Below are 24,813 nucleotides of genomic sequence, written 5' to 3' on the forward strand. Positions count from 1 at the left end.
TAATCTCATCCAGAAACACCCTCACAGACCTGCCCAGAAATAACGTCTACTCTGGGCCTCAGTGGCCAGTCACGGTGGTGCATAAAATGAACTATCACACATAATGAGTGAGTAGGTGTAGAAGAGAAGGAATGCATTACAGCTAGAGAAGTAGCTTGAGCAGGGCATGGAAGTAAACACAAACAAGCATTGTGGGTCTAAGGAAGGAATGAACCTGGTCAGACAAAGCTTCAGAAGGGGAATTTAGGGACTAAGATGGCAGAGGAAGAATGAAGTTGTATTATTTTATTTATTTATGTTGAGGGAGAGAGAGAGAGAGAGCAGGGGAGGGGCAGAGAGAGAGAGAGAGAGAGAGAGAGGGAGAAAGAGAATCCCAAGCAGGCTCCACGTTGTCAGTGCAGAGCCTGATGTCGGCTCGAACTCAAGAACAGTGAGATCATGACCTAAGCTGAAATCAAGATCTGGATGCTTAACCGACAGCCACCCAGGTGCCCCTGGAGCTGTGTTATTAAATCACTTGATAACGAAGCAACATCAGTGAAAATGGTGACATTGGAAACTAACACAACTTAAGAGGAGAATGATTTAGCAACTTTTTGCTCCAGCTAGTCTGTGTTGAATATCAGCTGCCGGCCTGGGTCAATCAATATACCATGCCATGTAATCCTTACAGGAAGTCACTGAAGTTGGTTCCATATTTTCAAATTAAAAACATGTGGCTCAAGGAGATTAAATAATTTTACCAAAGTTACACAATTAATGGGCATGTCTATGTGATATTGAAGCCCATGTCTTTTGCACCCTGAATCTTCTAGGTGCTATAGAGCTAATCTAAAAAAGCTTATGCAGACAGCATTAAGGGATTCATGCTCATCTATTACGCCCACTGTGGAAACCAACATGTTGTCCATAAATACTGGATACCTGGTTTGAGATTGTCTCCTTAACAATACCCACCCTGTTCATTCATTCCACAGATAGGAGGTTCTTGTCATGTGCCAGGCACTATTGTATGCTCTGGGACAGAGCCATGACCAATGCAGTGCTCTCTCGCTCTCTTCATACACCTTCTTGTGGGGAATAAATGAATACTGGGGCAAAATCCAGAAAGAATTTCTTGACATGGAATTTAATGAATGGTGTGCAAATACTTATGTTGAAATTTTGTCATGTTACCCTGAGGCAAAAATGCTAACAGAAACATAAATAAATATAGACAACCATAAATAAAACATGGCTATCGATATATTAAGTAATAAATAACAATTTAAATTTCTAAGATATTATTAAAATGTAGCCGTTAGTTAATAGAAATGCCATTGTCCTTTTCTTCTCTGGGCTTCTTGTGCTTTGTATCCTTTAACAATGTACTTTTCAGGGGCACCTGGATGGCTCAGTCGGTTTAACGTCTGATTTGGGCTCAGGACATGATCTCGTGGTTCATGAGTTCGAGCCCCACGTCGGGCTCTGTGCTGACAGCTCAGAGCTTGAAGCCTGCTTCAGATTCTGTGTCTCCCTCTCTTTCTTCCTCTCCGCTGCTTGTGCTCAGTCTCTCTCTCTCTCTGTCTCTCTCTGTCTCTCCCTCAAAAATAAATGAAAACATTTTAAAATTTTTGAAAAAAAACACAAAAAACAATGTACTTTTCAGTGTGTAGAATCAGACCCTTCCTTTGGGTTAGGAGAGAAATCCAAATCTCAAAGACCTCGCAGGCTCAGACTACACCTTCATAAGGTAGAGACTTTACGACAACAACCTTTCACTGAATTCAGCTCTTTGTTCCAGCAACCGCCCAGGTGACTGCAGTGTGAGGTTCAAGGTGAGGCAGCTCCTTTACCCTTCACTGTGTGTCTCCCAAGTGCCTGGTGGCAGTTTTCTTCTCACATGCTTTCTCCTCTCTACCTCAGTGTTGTGGGCGACAGGGGAACAGGGCCTTTTACTTTCACTGTGCCTTTTAAGAAGAAAAGAATGTTCTTGACTGACTGTTCCTCAAATAGCTTTCTCCACTACCTTAGAAAGCTATAATTCTATTTGTTTTCCCCCAAACCCTGTCATCTCTCTCTCCCCACACCACCGCTCCCACATCATCTGTGAAATAGGATTCTGGCTTTTTGGAAATGCTGACACTTCAAATGACTATAGTCAGCAATCTATTTGATTCATCCAACTAAAGTCAAAAGAACTACCGGGATAAGTCATGGTCAATATTGATTTTTGCCTATTTTTTCCATAAATTAATTTCTTATAATTCTGTAGCTTAAAAATATACACCAGGCACTTTTCAAATAAAAGCTTGGAAATAATTTCAAATGCTTAGAAGGTATGTTTTTAAAAACGAAAAATGAACTAAATGATTTTTAACAAGAACTGATCTTAATTCATATTGCAAATCATTTTTTTTTACCATATGGATTAGCAACAAATATTTTGTTTATTCAGCACTGTGCAAACCAGAATGTGAAAATTTCCTCATAAAATATGAAATCCTTACATTTTCACCTTATGTCTATCTTGCCTATGGCTTGTGCTGAGTTAATATTTAAAATATATAGCATTGACTATTAATAAGTAATTTTATAATAATAGTTTATAATTCAATAATAATTATTATCCGTAATATAATATTTAAAAATATATTTCTGCCCAGGGCAGAAATAGTAGAAAAGTTCTATGGGACACTTAGAAATAGACAAAATTAAAACTCAGAACCCAGGGACACCTGGGTGGCTCAGTCAGTTAAGCGTCTGACTCTCCATTTCAGCTCAGGTCATGATCTCACAGTCATAGGATCAAGCCCTGTGTCAGGCTTAGCACAGGATCTGCTTGAGATTTCTCTCTCTCTCCTTCTCTCTCTGCCCCCTCCTCGTTCATGCTAGCACTCTCTCTCTCTCATTCTCTTTCAAAACAAATAAATAAACTAAAAAAACAAACAACAAAAACTCAGAACCCAAAGTTATTTCCTCCCATGGTAACGCTCCCACCATTATGGTCTTTCTAAGAAGGAAGCGATAAGAAATACCCCTGGGATAGAAAAAGTAGCACAGATTTTGGAGTAATAGTTGACAGCTGCATGCATGTCAAGATCAGAAGACTTTGTTAGCTTAAGTGCAGGCCTTAATTTCCTCCCGGTATAAAATTGCCTTGTTATGCTTCAAAATTTCAGCCATCAGTCACTACCTTCTAAGTTGAGAGGGTTAAATTGGAAGGATGCATTTGAAAATATTACTTATTAAAGCTCTTTTTTTTTTAACTCCTGCAAATTCCATTTCCATTTAAATGGAAGCAGAAGCAGACAAATTGCTTTCATGATGCTCTTCCTATTTGTGTTTCTATGGAAATGGATTCTTGATTAGGAAGGGGAAAGCGAAAATCAAAAGTTGTAAGCAGGCAGAGCATAACCAGGGGGTTTGACGGAGCAGTTCACCAGATTTCATCCAGTCCAAGGTAATATCATATTAAAGTAGCCCACACTTACAGAAATAAACACTCACATCCTCACCTTACCTCTCCCAGAGCTATTTGACCTCTCATATTTTCCTGACCACATCTTAACAACATCAAACCCCATAGCCTTGATTTACACGTCCTCAGTATCTGGCACAGTGCCCTTTGTTGGGTCTTGCTTTTAAATATATCTCTCTTAACTAGCTCTCAAATATGATGCTTGCCCTGAAGTATATGTCCAAGGGCCATGGACATTTTGGAATATTATTGAGAGAATGCAGTCTAAAAAGAAAAAATTAAGTAAGTAAAAAATGAAGCTGAATTTCAAAGCATAAATAATAATTAAGTATCACTTTCACCTTTCTATCCCAACCATTTCTTAACAACTCACATTTAAATTAAAAATAAGTTAGATTTATACCGTCTCTATTCTGTGAAGAACTGTCATTAAAAAAACAAAACTTATTTGTAAAAACTTCGATTACATAAACCATTCCTGTCAGCTGCTATCAATTTCCACACCCTTTTGACTTCTAAGTGGCTAAGATTTTGGCAAAAGTGCTAATATAGTCTCTTTTATGACAGGAATTTTGCAACTGTGGCAGCACAGGAACAAATTACACACTTATTTTCTGCAAATGTTCAATGCTAAGAAAAGGTACCTGATACATATTCATGAAACAAAACTAGAAAAGTCTTAGTCTAAAATAAGTTCACATAATTACATAAAATATTAAACAATAATTAAACCAAAACAAAATAATTTATATCAAAATCTATTGTGAAACTTGATTGCAATGTTGGTATTATTCTCGTAACTTTGTTGTTTGACATGAAAGATATGTTACCTCCAAACTTCTGGATCAGCATAAGAATGAGTTTATACGTTAGTGTAGATTACCTAAAATCTCCAAAATCTCTCTGATTTCCTCAGTTCCAAACACATTACTAGTATTCCATGCCAGAAATTAAAAGGCTAACAATTAGGAAGAATTGAGTAATTGGTTACACAGAACTGAGAATTGCTTTTAAGTGTATCATGACTATAAAGTAATAATATTACAATGTTGCTCAGTGTGATAGTCAAGTACGAAGAAAAAAAAGAGAAAGAAAAAAAGAGAAAGAAGGGGAGAGGGAGGGCAGGAGGGAGGGAGAAGAGGAGAAGGAAAGAAAGGATATCAAGGAGAAGAAAGGCATGCAAAACCTGAAGAAAGAAGGAAAGAAAGGAAAGAAAGAAGGTAAGAAATTTGGAGACCATTGAGCCAATAATTATTTTGGAATGGAAAAAAATGAAAGTAACAGAAGTCAACACTGATCAATTCTCTTCTCATGTACTGGCCATAAGAATAATGTTATTTAACATTACCAGAGAGCCAGATGCAAATAAGCCCGAAGGTACAGACAAGAAAAGGTTGAGAGAGAGGGAGAGGAGAAAAATTCCAACACATCAGTGTCTCTTCAAGATATACTGGTCACTTGTGTTTCTGCAGATAGGCAAACAAAAGGCCTATACACCAGGTCTGTTGAGATAAAGTCTTCTTGAATAATGGGCATAGAATAAGATGAATGCTATGGGCAAAAAAAATAGATAAGAAGAAAAGCCAATATATGCCACAAAAACATAACCACATTAACATTTGGGACTACTCATCCAATTGTAAATTTCAAGTTATTTGTTAAAACAAAATTGCAATTGAACCTTGAACAATGAGGGGGTTAGGGACACTGATACCCCCCTCACACACACACACAGTCAAGGATCTACATTTAAGTGTATAACTTAACTCCCCCAAAACTAATAGCCTACTTCTGACTGAAAGTTTTACTGGTAACATAAACAGTCACATTAACACATATCTCATATGTCATGCATATATACACTGTACTCTTACAAGAAAGTAAGCTAAAGAAAAGCAAATGTTATTAAGAAAATCATAAGGAACACACACAAAAGAAAATCATAAGGAATGGAAAAAACATTTACAGTACTATACTGTATTCATCAAAAAAAAAAAAAATCTGTGTACAAGTAGATCCACGCAGTTCAAACCTGTGTTATTCAAGGGTCAACTGTATAACAAATACATGTAATGCCCATTCATTTTGCATCTCAGCCATTGGGGGAAATGAATACTCAGCAGACCAAAAGAGCAATAGTTAACTAGCAAAAACTCTTCTGAAATCCATTATATGCCCTTTCCTGAAAGGGCAACACTTTCTTAATCTTATGATTTTTTAAGTTTCTCAATATGAGTAAGATGATATGGTCATTATAAGTTGCTGACCAGATATGTCAGGTAAACAAATGGCTGGCTGCCAAAAACAAACAAACAAACAAAAAAAAAAAAACAAGGGAACAATGAAAATCTGAACTTTTGGAGAATAACAGACCATTGCAAGCTAGAGAAAAGATGCCATTATACAAAACCAGAGACCATTTCCATTTGGAAACATACAATACAACCAACCCCTTTCAATCCAATCTCAGAGTGGAATGATGGTGAAACTAGCTTCCTATGAAGTGTTCCTATCTGTATCTTCCCTGGACTGTTTCCCACACAATCCCATGTTCCCTTCTTGATTCCTTCCTAAACTGGTCTACCAGGACACTCTGGTGTCTTGTGGAAAAAAGAAAACTTTTTTATTCAATGTATCCTATTATTTTATTTTCTTTTTCTAAGAGATTTAGAGGATGTGGTGGCAACCACAATGGGCAAAGAGAAAATGATGTGTGAGTGTGTTGTGGTGCAGTTAGGTATAACACAAGCGTGCAGATGACCGGTGGGTTCAGGCAAAGACTGTGGATGATGCTTCTACTATAGATTTTGAAGGCATAGAAGAAACAAAGGGATCCAAATTAGAGTTCTTTGAGGAAAAAAGCAGCTAAAAATGGTAAGGAGTGCCCTGGAAAGTGTTTTCTTTACCTTAATTAAGTATCACTTTGAATATAGAGAAAAGAAAACACACGGCGATTGTTCTCTTGTTGGAAATGTGCTAAAAGGATGATTGCGATCAAATGATTAAGTTCAATGAAATAATTTCTGTCAAGCAAGAACTAAAATTTCTGTTCATTGACCCTAACAAGCTAATTATCTGAAGACCTGTTCTTCATTTTGTATCAAAATGAAGTATTCAGTGATGATATATTCATCAGAAATATGGCAGATAAAAGGGTAGAGCTCACCAGGGGGAGGCGATAAACACACCCTTTCCTTAATTTAATAGTGGCCTCAGCTCTAATCAACATATGGGAAAATGCATCTCAATTAATCCCTTCACTAGTAAATGGGAAATGACTCAGACTCAGCATTTGTTTTACTCAGCCACACTAATCAGTATAGAAGGAAACTCATGTAGGCCAAAGACAGAAGGGGAGATGCAGGAGATAGAGCTGGGGGAGCAGGGTTGCAATAGAAAAGGGATGAGAGGAAAAGAGACCTCATCATGCATTGCTATAGACTTAAAAAAGGATGAACTCTACAGATGTCTGGCAATTTGGAGAAGTAAATTCAAATGAACTCGATTTTGTGAATTTGTCTTAAAAGGTTGAAATTGGAATACTGATTTCAGATAATACAGAGGTTTTCAAATTTTCTTGGTTCACGGTGCCCTTAGTATCTCAGTAATTTCTTATACCCTCCCTACCCAGGCCAAAATATATATATATATGAGTTACTTAGATCCAAACAGCTTAATAAGATTTTGTGTCCTAAAGCTTAGCAGCTGTGTAAAATATAATACGTACAATTTGAAAGGGGAAAGTAGTTTTTTTGTTTCAGTCTCAGCCATCATTACCTATTAGGAGATTAGTGAGCCTGATGGGTGCTGTGCACCTTCTCAACACTTGGAATAGCAATAGACACTAACATTCACATTTTCTGTTCCACATTAAATTTCATATGGTATTTGCTTTTTATCACAGAAACCACTAAATCACGGCTCCACAAAGACATAGTGTCACTGAAAGGAATGTAGCACAATGTAACGTGGAACTATGGACTACCTTATGCTAGTAGTTCATGTGGCATCTACCGATGCTGCTCTGAAAATCCTCCCAAGAAAGAAAAACTTGGGACTAGAACACTTCACTGGCAAATTCTACCAAAGTTTAAAGAAAAATTAATGCTAATCATTCTCAAACTCTTCCAAAATATTGGAGAGAAGGAATAGTTCCAAACTTATTTGATGTGACCATCATTATCCTATACCAAAGCCACACATAGACATCACAAAAATAAGGGAACTACAGTCCAATATTCCTAATGAACACATATGCTAAAACCCTCAACAAAATATTAGCAAACTGAATTTAACAGTACATTAAAAGGTCAGACACCATGACCAAGTCTGATTCATCCCTGGAATGCAAGGATGATTCAATATACAAAAATCAATTAATATAACACATTACATTAACAGAATGAAGGATAAAATCTATGTGATTATCTCAATAGATTCAGAAAAAGAATTTGACAAAATTCAACACCCTTTCATGGTAAAAATGCTCAACAAACTAGATATAAAAGGAGTGTACTCAAACATAATTAAGGCCATATATGACAAACCCACAGATAACATCATGTCAATGGAGAAAAATTGAAAGCTTTTCCTCTAAGATCAGGAACAAGACAACGGTGCCCATTCACAGCTGTACTGGAAGTCCTAGCCAGAGCAAATAGGCAGGCAGGCAGGGAGGGAAGGAAGGATGGAAGGATGGAAGGAAGGAAGAAATGCATAAACTGAAAAGGAAGTAAAATTGTCCCCGTCTACAGATGACACGATCTTATATATAGAAAACTCTCAAGTCTCCATTTAAAAAAAAAAAATGTTAGAATAAATTAATTCAGTAAAGGTGCATGATACAAAATCAACATTAAAAAATCCAGCTGAGTTTCTAAACACTAACAACAAACTATCTAAAAAATAAAAAAATAAAAATTAGGAACACAATCTTATTCATAATAGCAGTAAAAAGGAATAAAATATTTAGGAATAAACTTAAAGAGATGAAAGGCTTGTATACTGAAAACTACAAAACATTAATGAAAGAAATTAAACAAGTCATAAATAAATGAAAAGACATTCCATGTTCAAGGATTGGAAGATGTAATATTGTTAAAATGTCCATACTACTTAAGCAATCCACAGATACAGTACAATCCTTATCAAAATCCCAATGATATGTTTTTACAAAAGAGAAAGAAACAATCCTAAAATTTGTATCGAACCACACACACACAAAAAAAACCATAAATAAATACTATTCAGCATTTAAAAAGAAAGTTCTGGGGCGCCTGGGTGGCTCAGTCAGTTAAGCGGCCAACTTCGGCTCAGGTCATGATTTCAGGTCCGTGAGTTCGAGCCCCGCGTCGGGCTCTGTGCTGACAGCTCAGAGCCTGGAGCCTGTTTCAGATTCTGTGTCTCCCCCTCTCTGACCCTCCCCGTTCATGCTCTGTCTCTCTCTCTCTCAAAAATAAATAAATGTTAAAAAAAAATTAAAAAAAAAAGAAAGTTCTATGATATATGACAACATGGATAAATCTTAAGGATATTATGCTAAGTGAAATAAGCCCATCACGGAAAGACAAACACTGCATGATCCATTTACATGAGATATTTAAAATAGTCAAATTCATAAAGTCAAAGAGCAGAATGGTGGTTGGCAGGAACTGGGGGGAAGGGGACGTGGAGAGTTACTAATCAGTGGGCATAAAGTTTCAATCTTGCTCTAGAGATCTGCTGTACAACTTTGTACTTACAGTCAACAATAACCTACTGTACAATTAAAAATTTAAGAAGGTAAATGTCATGTTAAATATTCTCTCCACAATAACATACAATTTTAAAAAGAAGTAAAATAAAATGTTTCATATAAACTGATATATTTATATGAGAAACATGATCTTACTTTTAAAATCCCTGTTCTTAATAGTCACCACTCACACCACCAGAAACTTCTCACCAACTTTCTCCAAAGATAAAAGTTTTGCTGTGTTCCTTGGCTTTCCTATCTTCTCTGATATACACTATTTCCAAATTCCTTCCACTTCGTATGCAGAGAAGTTTAGTTCTTTTCTGTTTCATGGTCTTGTGAATCATTCCGTTGAAGAACAATCTTCCCCAGACACAAGGAAGCCTATCATTACATTAACATAAACAGAAACAGTTTCAGTCCTAAGATAAATTCTGGGGTCAGCTATTGAAATTACATCATTTAACCTATCTTGGTGTGTGTGCATGAGTTTGAATAGGTGTGTACATGTATGCGCATGTGTGTGTATCATAGAGAAAGAGAGGGAGAGAGAGAAAGACATGGGGGAGAGAGAGAGGAGAGACTAATTCTAGTTGAACTACAGAACATAAAAAGCCAAGAGTAGTCTTGAGAAGGGAGCTAGTTTAATTCTAGATACATTTAGTCTGATGTGTCTGTAGACTTTGGAGGTAGAAATGAACAACAGATGGCTGGAAATTTACGACCTGGAATTTATTAAAAATGCATTGTTAAATTAGTGTTAAATGTCATATATGAGAGAATTTTACTTTATTTTATTAAAGTTTATTTATTTATTTTGAGAGAGAGAACAGGGAAGTGGCAGAGAGAGATTCCAAACAGAGATCTGTCAGTGCAGAGCCCAGCATAGGGTTCGTTCTCATGAACTGTGAGATCGTGACCTGAGCCAAAATCAAATTCCAATGCTTAACCACCTGAGACACACAGGCACCCCCATATATGAGAGATTTTTAGCTAGTAGGATTTTTTGTCAGTATGAAAATAGTGATTTGTGTTCTCTAATTTTTATAATTTTACCCTCATCTTCCCAAGGAAAAGAATGTGAAATGTAAATTCTAAAATTCCTTGTCTTACCATTTTGAAGTGTCTGAAATTTGAAAACCATCCAGTAACAGGCATGACCAGCTGAATGATACAATCCTCTAACTGCTTACAGAGGCCAGCATCCTGATTGCCCGAGTTTCTCTGGGCAACACATGACCCTAGTGCAACCTGACAGCCCCTTGCCACTCTTGAGGGTTCTTCCCGGCCACCGTTTACATACCATCAGTTCACCAAAGCGCTATTTCAGTTGGTCAGATACTGAAATTGATCAAAATGCTTCAAAATGTCTCCTGTTTGTAGAGGGAATATTCCTGCCTGGACTCACAAGGAGGAAACTGCTGACCAAACCTCCACGTCCTGGCGAAGGTACTGCAGAGGGGACATCCGCTTATCTCTCCACCCTGTCATTTACTCTGAGATGAGTTATTCTATGCAGAGCCGATTTAGAAAAATAGACTACTACTGGTAAAATATTAAAGTATGAATTTTTCAGGACCCATTTATTTTTCTTTATGAACCATAGCTATTCCTTATTCTCAATTTTGGCATTTCCGGCTGGAATACACATTTTAGGAAAGAAAAAAGGCCATTTTCTTGTGCACACTATCTGTTCATCCCTACACTGTGACAGGTTGTTGCATGAGTGATGAGAATGCATGAGCTCAGCCTGCTCACTATCAACAGCCTAATGGCTCACGTGGTGCCAAGATGCATCAGTTAGTACCAGGGTGAACAGCCCAGCTGTCATCGGTCACAGAACGTTTGGAAGGCTGTTCCTTGTATGATTCCTAGGCTGTGGGACAATTAGCCCAGTTCTAACACTAACCCATTTCATTTTCTCAGTTCAAAAAATTTTCATATTTTCCTCTATCCTTTCAAATGTTTCATATTTTAGGAGAGTAAAAGCAGATAAATGCTCTGTCCAACCAAATCCTGCCCATTCCCCTGGGCCTCTTCTTTTCAGTGCTATTTCCCCAGATACTGCTCTGCTTTTCGGTCTATTTATTGCTTCTCCACTCTGAGCGGCGTCTACTAGCTACATGACCCCACTGGCAGTTGAGCACAGCAATAACAATGACTTCTTCCGTGACCAGTTTAATTGAGGAATCTCACCACATTGGGGTATATGTTTAAGATGTTATTTTTCAAACAACTGACAGCAACTGTGCTCTGCCTACCCCTCGACTTCTGCCAAATACCAAACTCTATTTATGAGATCCCAGTCGGCCTCTATAACTTTTCTTTAATGTTTATTTATTCTTTGAGAGACAGGAAGACAGAGCATGAGTGGGGGAGGGGCAGAGAGAGATGGAGACACAGAATCTGAAGCAGGCTCCAGGCTCTGAGCTGTCAGCACAGAACCTAATGGGGGGGGAGGAAGGGTCCTTCCCTCAGGAAGGAACTGAACCGTGAGATCATGACCTAAACTGAAGTCGGACACTTAACCAACTGAGCCACACGGGCGCCCCTGCTTCTACAACTTTTCACTTTCTGTTTAGTACTGGCTATTGCATTTTAGTTACTAAGACTCAGTACTGATCATTTTTAAGCTTTAATCCCATATTTAAGTCAATCTGACTGCAAATCCCCTCCTCCTTCACCTCACCTATGGAGGATTGAATTTGGAGTAGAGTGAGAAGGAGTATAAAATGATCGACTTTTTCATACTCCTTTCTTTCTCACGTGTATTACTCTGGTTTTGGGAAGAGGAGTGGGAAAAGCCTTTTCCTTTCATGGTCATTTGATTCTTGGATTGACTATGCTTCTCTTTATGGGTCATAAACAACTTTATGTCAGTGGTGGTTAGGGGTTCTCATTCTGTTGATAATCACCACTGACCTCGCTTATTATCTCCAGACTTACGTGGATCAGTGGAAGCCCAACAAAACCTTGCTGACATGGTATGCAATCCCATAGAATCAATGGGCCCTTGCAAGAATCAGCTGCATTTTCAAGCTATCCCTACCAGCACCCCCATGCCACATTCCTCTAGCATTTGAACTACATTGCCTCACATGTGTTGGTTCCAGTGAACCTACAGTTTGGTCTCATTCATTCCTTATTACCCCAAATCAGGAGCTGCGGGAGCAGGTAGGCTCTGTAATCTGCATTGTTTGAGAACTAGGAATTTGAAAGGGTAATCTCTGCCTGACCATGCTGCCCTTTCTGCAATTCTGGGACCACATGAACAAGTAGACAAGACTGGTAGCTAAGAGAACATCCACTTCATAGTATAATTTTGTTGTAGAGAGAATAATGCATCCCCAAAGGATGTTCACATCTTTATCTTCAGAATCTGTGCATATGTCAGTCTTCATGGCAAAAGGGACTTAGCAGATGTGATTAAGTTAAAGATTTTAAGATGAGAAGATTATCCTGAATGATCACAGTAGATACGGTGAATCACAAGGACTCCTATAAGATGGAGGCAAGAGGGTCAAAGCTGTGAGATAAAGTATGACAATGAAAGCAGGAGCTGGAGTTACACGCTCTGAGGATGAAAGAAAGAGCAGAACTCAAGGCAGGTAGACAGTTTCTACATTCTGGAGAGGTAAGGAATGGTAAGGAGAAAGGTAAGGAAATGAATTCTCCTCTAAATTCTCAAGAAGGAATATAGTTCTGTTGAACTCTTGATTTTAGTCTCTAAGATCCATTTGGACTTCTGACCTCCAAAACAGTAAGATGATAAATTTGTATTGCTTTAAGACACAGAGTTTGTGTCTTAATTTGTAACAGCAGCAATAGGAAATTAGTACAGACAGCAACAGCACCTTCTTTCTACACGCACAAAATTTGCAAGTCCACCAAAGGTGTCTATTGACCAAGTATCTTCTTGCCCCAGAGAGTGGTAAGAGGGACAGATAGCTTTTCTTTAAGAGCTCTTCTCTCCTCACAGAAGGTGCTCTCCCCTAATTCCCAGGCACCCTCGTGGGTCAGAGCCTCTTTAACACCTCATGCAGAGCTGGCATCTCAGTCAAGATCTGGCTCTTTTCCAAGCTGACTTTGAAAGTTTATAGTTTTATTCTCAACAGGGCCTTAATTTAGCTGTTTTCCTTGTACCCTATACTGTATACTGAGGTACCTCACAGCATCCTGTTACACTATTTCCAATTATCCCACAACTAAGGCATTTTTTTAAGGAGGTTAAGACACAATATCGTATTTAATTGTCACTAAGCTAGTGGTGGGCTGGCCATTGTCTAACAACTAGAGAGGAAAGGGGGCTGATTTGTAGCATTTGTATCTTTCCATGGTATAAATAGCCCACCCTGGCTAATTTCAAGCTGTGATATCAGTGAACATGGAGCTGGGAAGAGATGTACAGAAGCACATAATTATATAGGATTTTCATTGCATTAATATGGTAATAAATGTAAATATAATAAATAGTAAAATATAATAGATATAATAAAATAACAAGAAAGTGATGAGTTTTGAATATTTATTACCTTTTATAATTTTATATACATTTTATAATCATATCATTTATTTAATTTAAGTTTATATACACACATATCATATATACTACTTTTAATTATGTCTATGTTGAGTAACTAGGTAAAAAATTCTTCAAAACTTTTGAGCCAGCTCCAATGCACCACTGAAAAAATAAAACCAAAAATAGCTTTATTCTTTTACTAAATCCCAGCAATAATGTTTTTCAAATTCAGAAAGCTAGAAAGCAGAAAAGCCAGTATTTCAATAGAGGTCTTCTAAATCCAAATTCTGTTATCTTCTCTGCATTTTGCTTCTGTAGCCTGAGTTGTGACACTTATCAACGTACGTTTTCCACCAAGATGTTCTCTGACCCAAGGTTTCTAAGATACAAAAGTCTGGGATACAACATTCCCTCTCTCCTTCTTGGAAATTCATGATTAACATTAGCATGTTATATGTTATGAAAATCCTTGATGTAAGCATCTAGTCAATTTTAACTTAATCAGTGCAGTGTTTCCAAAAATATCTGACCAGGAGCCTCTTCCTCATCTTTTTATGGTACAGGTATACCTTGTTTGCTTGTGCTTCATTTTACTGCATTTCACAGAAACTTGGTTTTGTGTGTTTGTTTGTTTTGTTAGTTTCGTTTTTTCTAATTGAAGGTTTGTGGCAACCCTCTGTCAAGCAAGACCATCAGAGCCATTTTTCCAACAGCACTTGCTCACTTCGCGTCTCTGCGTCACATTTTGGTAACTCACACAATATTTCAAACTTTTTCATCATTATTATCTGTGTTATGGTGACCTGTGATCAGTGATCTTTGATGTTACTATTGTAATTGTTTTGGGGATGCCAGGGACCACACCCATATAAAACAGTGAACTTAACTGATAAATGTATGTGTTCCGACCGCTCTGCCAACTGCCTGTTCCCCCATCTCTCTCTCTCTCTCTGTCTCTCTGTCTCTCTCTCCAAACCACCCTATTCCCCAAGAGACAACAATATTGAAATTAGGCCAATCAGGAACCCTTTAAAGCCTTCTCAGTGTTCAAGTAAAAGAAGGAGTTGTATACCTCTCACTTTAAAGCAAAAGCTAAAAATAATTAAGCTTGGAAAGGAAAACATGTCAAAAGCCAAGATAGGTGGAAAGCTTTTGTACCAGTTAGTCAAGTTTTCAGTGCAAAGGAAAAGTTCTTGAAAGAAATTAAAGGGGCTGTGCCAGTGAGCACATGAATGCTAAGAAAGCAAATCAGCCTTATTGCTGATATGGAGAAAGTTTGAGTGGTTTGAATAGAAGATCAAATCAGCCACAACATTCCCTTAAACAAAAGCCTAATCCAGAGCATGGCCCTAATTCTCTCCATTTCTATGAAGGCTGAGACAAGAAGCTGCAGAAGAAAAGTTTGAAGCTAGGAAAGGTTGGTTCATGAGGTTTAAGGAAACAAGCCGTCTCCATAACATCAAAGTTCAAGATGAAGCAGCAAGTGCTGATGGAGAAGCTGCAGCAAGTTCTCCAGAAGGTCCAGCTGAGATAATTCATGAAGGTGGCTACACCAACCAACAGATTTCCAGTGTGGATGAAACAGCCTTCTACTGGAAGGAAAGGTCATCTAGGATTGTCGTAGCTACAGAGGAGAAGTCAATGCCTGGCTTCAAAGATTCAAAGGACAGGTTGACTCTCTTGTTAGGGGCAAATAACAGCTGGTGACTTTAAGCTGAAGCCTCAGCTTATTGGCCGTTTCAGGAATCCTAGGGGCTTGAGAATTATGCTAAAATCTATTCTGCCTGTGCTCTATAAATGGAACAACAAAGTCCAGATGGCAGTCCATCTGTTTACAACATGGTTTATTGTATATTCTAAGCTGTTGAGACTTACTACTCAGAAAAAAAGATTCCTTTCAAAATATTCCTGCTCATTGACAATGCACCTGGTCACCCAAGAGCTCTGGTGGAAATGGATGAGATTCATGTTGTTTTCATACCTGCTAACACAACATCCATTCTGCAGCACATGGATCAAGATTTTGCAGTGCCTGGGTGGCTCAGTCAGTTAAGCATCTGACTCTTGGTTTCAGCTCAGGTCATGATCTCACGGTTTGTGAGTTCAAGCCCCGCATTGGGCTCTGTGATGATTGCAGGAAGCCTGCTTGGGATTCTGTCTCCCTCTCTCTCTGCCCCTCCCCCACTCATTCTCTATCTCTCTCTCTCTCTCAAAAAAAAAATAATAATTAAAGAAGTAATTTCAACTTTCAGGTCTTATTATTTAAGAAATTCATTCCATAAGGCTATAGCTGCCAAAGACAGTGACTCTTTTGATGGATCTAGACAAAATAAATTGAAAACCTTCAAGAAAGAATTCACCATTCTATATCACATTAAGAACATTTATGATTCATGGGAAGAGGTCAAAATATCAATATTAACAGGTGTTTGGAAAAAGTTTATTCCAACCTTCATGGATAACATTGAGGGGTTGAAGACTTCAGTGGAGGAAATAACTGCCAATGTGGTGAAAATAGCAAGAAAATTAAAATCAGGAGTGGAACCTGGAGACGTGATTGAATTGCTACAATTTCAGGATAAAATTTTAACAGATGAGGAGTTGCTTCTTACAGACGAGCAAAGAAAGTGATTTCTTGAAATGGAATCTATTCCTGGTGAAGAGACTGCTAATATTATTGAAATGACAACAAAGGATATGGAATATCATATAAGCTTGGTTGAAAAAGCAGCAGCAGGGTGTGAGAGGATTGAATCCAATTTTGAAAGTTCTCCTGTGGGTGAAATGCTATCAAACAGTGTCACATGCTACAGAGAAATTGTTCATGAAAGGATGAGTCAACTGATATGGAAAACTTTATCATTGTCTTAATTTAAGACATTGCCACCCCAGATTTCAGCCGCCACCACCCTAATCAGTCAGCGGCCATCAACATCAACGTTAGATCATTCACCAGCAAAAAGATTAGGGCTCCTTGAAAGCTCAGATGATGGTTGGCATTTTTTAGCAATAAATTATTTTTTTAAATTAAGGTAAGTACATTATTACCTTTTAGATATAATGCTATTGTACACTTAATAGACTATGGTATAGCGTAAACAACTTTTATATGCCCTGGAAAACCAAAAAGTTCATTTTACTTGCTTTATTGTGATATTCAATTTATTGCAGTTGCCTGGAACCAAACCCACAATACCTCTGAGGTATGCCTGTACCAGCTAAATTCCAATAGTACACTTGTTCCAGGAGACCCATTGTATGGTATATATGTTCATTTCTCATGTGTGCACTTGTCTCCCACAAATTGTTGGAAACTTATTGGCCACAGGAATTATACCTCAACTATTCTTATACCCTCCTTAGTATGTGAAGGCTTAATAGAGTAGAGACTCTGTACACATTTTTTAACTGAATGAAATTCAAATAAATGCCAGTCAGGAGCAATGAAAATACAATGACATTTCCCTGAGGTGATAGTCTCTCTCTTGCAAGATACAAACACACATTACTGATATATTTTAATTTAAGCTCATAATTTTTCTTCGCTTTCATTATTATCTCCACTTTACGGATATTGAGCCTAGAAAGAAATTAAATCTTGCCTAATAAAGGGTTGTTTTTGTGTTGTATATTCCTCGCATATCACTTAAATCAGTCAAGCAATAGAGAAAATATTGGAACTCTCAAATGGAGAGTACATGAATTTAGCTTTATTATCACAGCACTTAGGGGCCACTTTCCTATTAAGATAAGATTTTGAGCTTTGTCATGTGCTTGAACATTCCCAGTTAGATGCCAATCTGACCTCCAGTGTTTCTCAGTGTTAAATCAGATGGCTTCCTACTCAGCCATAAAAAAGAATGAGATCTTGTCATTTGCAACAGCATAGATGAACCTAGAGGGCATCATGATAAGTGAAATAAGTCAGACAGAGAAAGACAAATGCCATATGATTCCACTTATATGAGGAATCTAATAGAAACAAAACAGATGAACAAACAAAACACAACAGAAACAGACTCAGAGACACAGGAAGCAAACTGGGGGCTGCCAGAGGGTAGAGGGGCTGGGGACATAAGTGAATGGGGCTAAGAGCTATAAACCTCTACTTATAAAACATAGTTGACCTTTGAACAATGTGGGAGTAAGGAGCTCTGACCCCTCCATGCAATCAGAAATCTGCTTGTAACTTTTGAGTCCCCCAAAACTTAACTACTCACAGCCTACTGCTAACCAGAAGGCTTACTGATAACATAAACAGTTGATTAACACATATTTTGTAGGGGCGCCTGGGTGGCTCCGTCGGTTAAGTGTCCGATCCCGGAGCCTGCTTTGGATTCTGTGTCTCTGTCTCTCTCTGCCCCTCCCCCACTCGCTCGCGCGCGCTCTCTCTCTCTCTCTCTCTCAAAAGTAAATAAGCATTAAAAAACACACATTTTTGTATGTTACATGTATTATATACTCTATGATTTGTTTTAATGTTTATTTATTTTGAGAGAGAGAGAGAGCAAGCAGGGGAGAGACAGAGAGAAGGAGACAGAATCCTAAGCAAACTCTGCTCCATCAGCGCAGAGCCCAAAGCAGGGCTCAGCCTCATGAACCACAAGATCATGACCTGAGCCGAAATCAAGAGTCAGCCGTTTAATCAACTGAGCCACCTAAGTGCCCCTATATATTCTATTCTTACAATAAAGTAAGCTAAAGAAAAGAAAATCTTATTAAGAAAATCATAAGGAACAGAAAATACATTTAGAGTTCCATGCTGTGTTTATTTTTAAATCCATGTAAACATGGACTTCTGTAGTTCATACCTGTGTTTTTCAAGGGTCAACTGTAAATAAATCTTAGGTATGTAATGTACAGCATAGGGCATAGTAAAAAATATTAAAATAACTTCATATAGCAATAGATCATAACGACTAAATATGGGGATCATTTTGTAATGTATAAAAATATTGACTCACTGTGATGTACACCTGAATCTAATTGGATTTTTATGTCTATTTATACTTCAAAAAATAAATAAATAAGTGAGTAGGTTCAGATGCCCTCAAAGATATTTTCAGCTATTAACTTCTTTTAGTTATCCACTTAAAAGTCCTTAATAAGTAGTTACAATTGTAAAAAAAAAAAAAAAAATCCTATGGTATCCAAATAAAGAGCAATAGACATGAGCTGCTATCCAAGTCTTTATCAGAAGCTTAGTTGAAAGAAACATTTACAGAGGGTTTCCTGAAGATATTTAATAGAGTCCAACCCACTCCTTACTGATACCACCTTTTTCATTGTAGTAAGATCTTAGGAAGTTTAGAGAAATAGATGAAAAAGAATATATTTTATCATATTGTATAATATGCTATTACATGATACTTTATGGCATAAATAAAAAAGTTTTATTTGGTTTTGTTTGTCTAATAATATAAGAGCTGCTACTGATGTTAACAGATAAATTCTAGAGGGTTTTCTGCAAGTAAACCACAAAAGCTACTCTTGCAATGGAACTGAATTATCAAACTTTCATAGAACCAAATAAGAGACGCTTGGTGGGAATAAAAAGTCGAATCTGCCCGTCAGCAACACCCACCATAAGCAGTCACTTGCAGAAGTATCACTATGGACTAAGGAAATCTACAAGAAGAGGCTCTTTGAGGCTTTTTCACTTGTAAATAGGGAATTTCTCTTTCATTCCTTGATGCATTGTATAAAATTATTTCCAGATATCTCATCATTCCTGTTGCCTGTCTCATGTTATTTGCTGCAAAGTTAAGTATGATTGCAAAAAAACTGTATGCACAAAGAGAATTGATACTTTAAAAAAAATTTTTTTTAATGTTTATTGATTTTTGAAGGAGAGACAGAGCTTGAGCAGGGAGGGGCAGAGAGAGAGGGAGACACAGAAATGGAAGCAGGGTCCAGGCTCTGAGCTCTCAGCACACAGCCCAATGCGGGGCTCAAACTCACAAACCATGAGATCATGACATGAGCCAAAGTTGGACACTTAACTGACTGAGCCACCCAGGCATTCCGAGAATTGATACTTTTTAAGTACTTAACTAGGAAACATTTTTATGTTGATAAAAACAATTATTGGGGCTCCTGGGTGGCTCAGTCAGTTAAGCGTCTGACTTCGGCTCGGGTCATGATCTCACAGCTCATGAGTTTGAGCCCCACGTCAGGCTCTGTGCTGACAGCTCAGAGCCTGAAGCCTGTTTTGGATTCTGTGTCTCCCTGTCCCTCTGCCCCTCTCCTGCCTATGCTCTGCCTGCCTCTCTCTCTCAAAAATAAATAAACATCAAAAAATTTTTTTTAATTAAAAAAGAGTTTCTATAACAATGTTTGAAATAATGTATTTGCAGAGTTGACTGGAGGAGGATTTTAAGAGAAATGTCCATTGGTTCAAGAGAAATGTCCATTGGTTCATTGATTCCATGCCTATGCAATGACACATACAATGTGTCAAATACCAGGACACCCAATTCCTACAGAAAGAGTTTTGCTTTTTGCAGATTTTGTTGCCTTCTATTATACATCTTTGTCTTTTGTTTTTGTTTTATAACTCTTTATCTTGTTTAAAGACTCATTTTTAGTCTAATGGCTTGCTTACTTTTTTGTTATTTTTAACTTTTTATTGAAGGATAATGCACATATGGAAACATGTACAATTCAGAAGGGTACATATTTATGAATTTTCAAAAAGTGAATACATCCATGATCCCAGCACCCAAGTCAAGCAATAAAATCTCACAAACACCTCCAGGGCCCACCTCATACCCCTTTCGTTCACCACCCTTTCTCTCTCCTGGCCGCTACAAGCATAGATTAGTTTGGCCAATTGTTGTAGTTTATTTATAAATGGATCACACCATATATACTGTTTTGCTTCATTTGCTCAACACTCTATTTGAGAAATTCATCCAGCAGTGTGCTGGAGAAGTTATAACAACTGACTGATTTCAAGCTCCCAGCATGCAGTCACTGATCACAGAGTCGGGAAGGGAGCTGGCACAAGCCAACTGCAGCACAACACTGAATTAATTTATCCCCATTGTTGTGGGTTCATTCTCCTGATTATAGTGCCCCAAAGTTATGTGCTAATGTATATTATCCTTAAAAAGACTTAGATCTAATAAATCCACACAGGATGTGATTAGTTAGTTGTCTTTTTTACAACATGATATTGTTGTATTTTTCTAGCTGTCTTATATATAAATGAAAGCAGATTCAAGAACATTGGGGAGGTTTATTTTCCAGGGATTTATAAGCCAAATCCAACTGTTTAATGATTATAGATCCTACTTCTCAGTGAGTCTTTTAAATGCACTCTCATGTAAAACAATTAATTAAAAATTCAGTTTTTAAGGGAGCCTGGGTGGCTCAGTCAGTTAAGCATCTAACTTCAGCTCAGGTTATGATCTCACAGCTCATGAGTTCAAACCCCATGTTGGGCTCTCTGCTGTCAGCACAAAGCCCACTTCGGATCCTCTGTCCCCCTCTGTCTCTGCTCCTCCCCTGGCCCCTTCTTTCTTTCTGTCTCTCTCAAAATAAATAAATAAACTTTAAAAAAATCCATTTTTTAAAAAGCTCATTGAAGATGAATCTGAATTGTGAGCTCCGACTCTCATTAATTTCTTCATACTGGTGAGTTCTTTATACTTGAACCCATCTTTGCTGGGTCTAGAATTAAGCCTATTCCATTTTTGAAGGAAAACATTCTATTTCTTACAACTGATGTGATTATTAGACACTGTAAGTCTAAATAGGAGCAAATTTATTTCTACTGAAAACATTGTTTTTGAAACATCTGTTCATGATATTGCACAATGTTCTTTTTAAGGACTATTGAAGTAGTCTCTTTCTGGATCATACTAATTGTGTCTCCTTCTTTGTGCACTGACTGCCAAAATCTTTAGGACAAATCAGTGGATCACCACTAGCAACGTATCAGGGTATATGCTGTACCAGACCAACCTGGTTCAATGTGAGACAGAAGCACACAAGGGTATGAATATCAGGAGGTAAGATGAGTGGGGGCTGTCTTAGAAGCTGGCTACTACAACCTCCAAATAGTCTCTGAAACAATGTAAATATATGGGAATATATATTCCCATGGGAATGTATGTTGTATGGGGGATGGGGAAAGAAGAGTTTTGAATAGATTTATTGCAAGTGGAATTTATGTCCATTATGATTTATCTTTTGGAATAAAGGTCCTTAAGACAACACAGACACCATGCTACAGTAGAGTGGGAAGAGGGGGTAATGAGAAGAAGAAAGAACAAGGATTTGTGGCTTTAACTGGTCTAAGCAAGCTGACGAAGTTTTTAGAAACAAAAATTATACCAGTGAAGTAGTTTTATTATTTTATACCAGAAGAATTTTACTCTAAGTATGTATTAACTCGGATGCTTTTGCTTTCAAGTGACAGAAACCTCAACCCAAATTGTCTTCAGGAAAAAAGTGTGATGACCTACGTATACCGACCCATACAACTGAATGGTTTTGGAGAGGGATGGGGGTAAGACTGGCTTCAAGTACAACTGGACATGGGCTTCTCCCCCACCCCACCTCTCCCTCTCAGATTCCCACCTTAGTTCAAGGAAGGCTGGGCAAGTGGGTTTCTGGTATTTTTATCTGCAGTAGTGAAGACAGAACTTACCTCCCCTAATTTGAGGAATTCCCCAACAACAAGTTGGCAAAGCTCCTGTACAGGGACCACCCTAATTAACAACTTTGGAATGCCTCTTTCTTGTGTGATTTGCAGCACTGGTGGTTAGGTGATCAAACAGCCATTTCCAACCCTTTTCTCTTGTGCTCCTCTCTGCCATCAAGGCCAGAAAACCTCATCTCTTTCCTACTCTCCTGTGCCGGTAGGGGTGGCCAAAGATGTGGCCAATGAAGTATAGCTTCAGATTTCTAGGCAAGAGAAGAGGGTGCTGAGGGCTTTCAGCTCTTCCTCCACCCCACGCACATATATCACTGATACCATGTGTGGAGCTATAGATCCCATTTGGCATCATGAGACCAAAAATATGAGAATGAAAGGCAGCAGAAGTAAGAAGGGCAGAGCTAGGACCCCGGTGATGCTGATGAGCAGCTGAACCAATGCTACCGGGCAACAACCCCAGACTTCTTGTCATGGGAGACAGATGAACCTCTATCTGACTATGCCATCTTCAAGACAGAGTTAATGTAACTTACACCTAATATATATTTGGACTAAAACAGGTGGAGTCCCAGGATAGAAACTAAAAAGCCGTCAAACTGACCCAAGGCAGGAGCATAGAGGCCAAGCATCTGGGAGGTAGTTTCTCTAAGACGTGAACTGTTCCACTACCTCTATCTCAGGGTTCGCCAGAAGCTGCTTTGCCAAAGGTTGGCTATCCAGATAACATGGAGCAAAGCGAGCATGACTTAGCAAAGCAGTACAATTATAACAATTCCAAAACTAAAATCTGCATAGGACAAGTGGCTACCAAAGTGTCACTTAAGACCCTGATATGACTTTGCATCAAACAGAGCCTTCACCAAGCACTGAGTAGTAGTAGGACCTGATTTTAAAAAAAGATATGAAGATTTGGGGAAAGACACAAGGAAAATAATAAAGATGACAAGGTTTGGAAAATAATTAATTTTTGAAAGAATAAAAGGGTTGTTCTTATTGTGGCCAGAAAGTAGAAGGAGGCCAGTTTATGATTTTAATAATCATCACCAAGCTTATGATGTGCTGTGACAACTAAATCAGAATGCTATTAAATCAATCAATCAATCAATCAATCAGAATGCTATTCAGTTCCGCTCATTTTCCTTGGGAGTCAAAATATAAAAGCCCTATTTGGGGGAGGTATCTGTTGTCATTTTGCTTCTCCGGGAAAATTATTCTCTCCTTCCTTGAGAAGGAGTGACTCACCAACATGTAATGAAAGCTGTTCTTCTCACCTACTGGAGAGTTTCTAAGAAATTAGTCCTGTGTTTCTAAGAAGCAGTCCTGCTCTCCTGTAGACACAGGGTCGCCATGTCTTGTGTGCTTTGCATGATTGAGGATAAAAGTCCAGAGGGGAATGGTGTGAAAACACCAAGGGGGCTGGAGGGAAAGAGTAGGAGGTGGGAGCATGTCCTGACACCCTCCCTGACTGATCTCATAGCAGATGCCAGGGCTGGAACACATGACCCTGAAAGGGAAACCCACCAAGATCCAAAAGTCCTATGGAGCTCACTCTAGTACTGTGGTGGCCTGGTGACACCTCAACAGAGGCCCACCGGCCTCAAACTGCCTACCCGCCCAAATGTCAGGACCCCTCCTGGCCAGCTGCCAAGCATCTGGTGAGCAGAACTCCTGGTCCTCAGGTATGAGTCCACACACACACACACACACACACACACACACACACACCAATCACTGAACCTTCTCTTGAAGGCTTGTGCCTACCACACCCAGGGCCTAGGCCCCCAGGGACCTACCAGATGGGGTGGGCGCATCTCCCATGCATGACTTTGAGGTTGGAAGGGACAACTAAGAGCTGAAACAAGAAGGAGCAAACACCCCTAAGGTGAGTAAAAGAGAAACTCTTATTAAAATGTAACCTATGGTGGCGCCTGGGTATCTCAGTCTATTGAGCATCTGACTCTTGATTGCAGTTCAGGTCATGATCCCATGGTTTGTGAGTTCAAGCCCTACATCAGGTTCTGTGCTGACAGTCTGGAGCCTGCTTGGGATTCTCTCTCTCCCTCTCTCTGCCCCTCCCCCACTTGCTCACTCTCTCTGTCTCTCTCTCTCTCTCTCAATAAATAAATTTTAAAAACTTAAAAAAAATGTAACCTATGAATTTAGGTTAAACATAAAGGAATTCCTGACATTGAGCCATGGTAAATATGAAAATGTATCACAGAGATACAAGTTACTTCTCTCAGAAAGTCTTTAAAAATAGACTGTAGGGGTTAGTTTAATCCTACCTCATAACAGGTAAATATCCTAGATGGCTTCTCTGAGGGGTTTTCTCCCCTCATAATTTCTTATGTAAGCCAAAGAAAAAACTATTATTATCTTTTATTTCCTTCAAAAAAAGATTTGAGATGACTTATAACCATGTATATAATACT

At 38.4% G+C, this 24,813-nt stretch overlaps 1 pseudogene; it reads left to right on the top strand.

The window, feature by feature from the left end:
• The first annotated feature begins 10,429 nt into the window (after positions 1–10,429).
• LOC115512987 lies at positions 10,430–23,217 on the top strand (annotated as a pseudogene).
• Positions 23,218–24,813: the final 1,596 nt, after the last annotated feature.

The sequence above is a fragment of the Lynx canadensis genome, chromosome B1 (assembly GCF_007474595.2).
Source record: "Lynx canadensis isolate LIC74 chromosome B1, mLynCan4.pri.v2, whole genome shotgun sequence".
NCBI lineage: Eukaryota > Metazoa > Chordata > Mammalia > Carnivora > Felidae > Lynx > Lynx canadensis.